Genomic DNA, 1279 nt, shown 5'->3' with positions numbered 1-1279 from the left:
CAAGTAAAATTTTGCTGCCAAAAATTCAAAACCAATTATAGCAGTACACTGACAAGGAGTTTTCAGAAATTTGAGCAAGATTCAGAAGAGGACATGGAATGAGGGATATCATTGCTGACATCAGATGGATCTTGGCTGAAAGCAGAGAATAACAGAAAGATGTTTGCTTGTGTCTTATTAACTATGTAAAGACTTTCAACCACATGGATTATGACAAACTATGTATAACATTGTGAAGAATGTGTACCAGAGAATTTAATTGTACTTATGAGGAATGTATATGTAGACCAAGAGGGTGTAGTCAGAACAAGAGGATACTGAATAGTTGATAATCAAGAAAGGCATGCACCATGGTTGTATCATTTTACCATTTTTATCCAATCTGTTTTCTGAGCAAAAAACCTGTTAAGCTGAATTATATGAAAAAGATTGTGGCATCAAGATTGGAGAAAGACTCATTAATAACCTGTGATATGCAGATGATACAACCTTGCTTGCTGAAAACAACGAACACTTGAAATATTGATGAATATCGTAGATTGCAATCTGCACTATAGATTAGTACTCAAAATTCCTCACAACTCTACCTATAGGTAAGATTGTTCATGGAGAAAAGATTGAAGTTGTCAACCACTTCACTTTGTTGAATACACAATCAGCACTCATGGAAGCAGTAGTCAGTAACTCAAACAGTATATTGCAATAGGCATATCTGCTGCAAACGTCATCTTTAACATTTTTAGGAGTAAAAGTATTAGTTGGAGGACTAAGGTGCACCTGACCCAAGTCATGGTATTTTCATAACCTCATATGCATATGGAAGTGAGACAATGAATAAGAATTGATATATTCTAATTATGGTATTGGAGAGGAATATTGACGATAAAATTGACTGCCAGAAGAACAAATAAATCTGTGTTGTAAGAAGTACAGCCAGAATGGTCTCTAGCCAGGATGGCCAGACTTCGTTTCTCTTACTTTGGACGTGTTATCATGAGGGACCAATTCCTGAAAAAGGATTATAATGCTTGGTAAAGTGGAGGGTGAGCAAAAAAGAGGAAGATCCCCAATGAGATGGATTGGTACACTAGCAACAGCAATGTGCTCAAGCATAGCAACATTGTGAGGCTGGCACAGGACAAGGCAATGTTACATTCTTTTGTGCATAGGGTCGCTGTGAGTCATAACTGATTTGACCACATCTAAAAACAATGGAGTCCTGGTGTGGCGCTGTGGGTTAATGTGCCAGACTGCAAAGACTTTTGAGCTGCAAGGTCGG

This window comes from Chrysochloris asiatica, unplaced genomic scaffold (assembly GCF_000296735.1).
Source record: "Chrysochloris asiatica unplaced genomic scaffold, ChrAsi1.0 scaffold00095, whole genome shotgun sequence".
Classification (NCBI taxonomy): Eukaryota; Metazoa; Chordata; class Mammalia; order Afrosoricida; family Chrysochloridae; genus Chrysochloris; species Chrysochloris asiatica.
Note: the sequence above shows the minus strand (reverse complement) of the source record.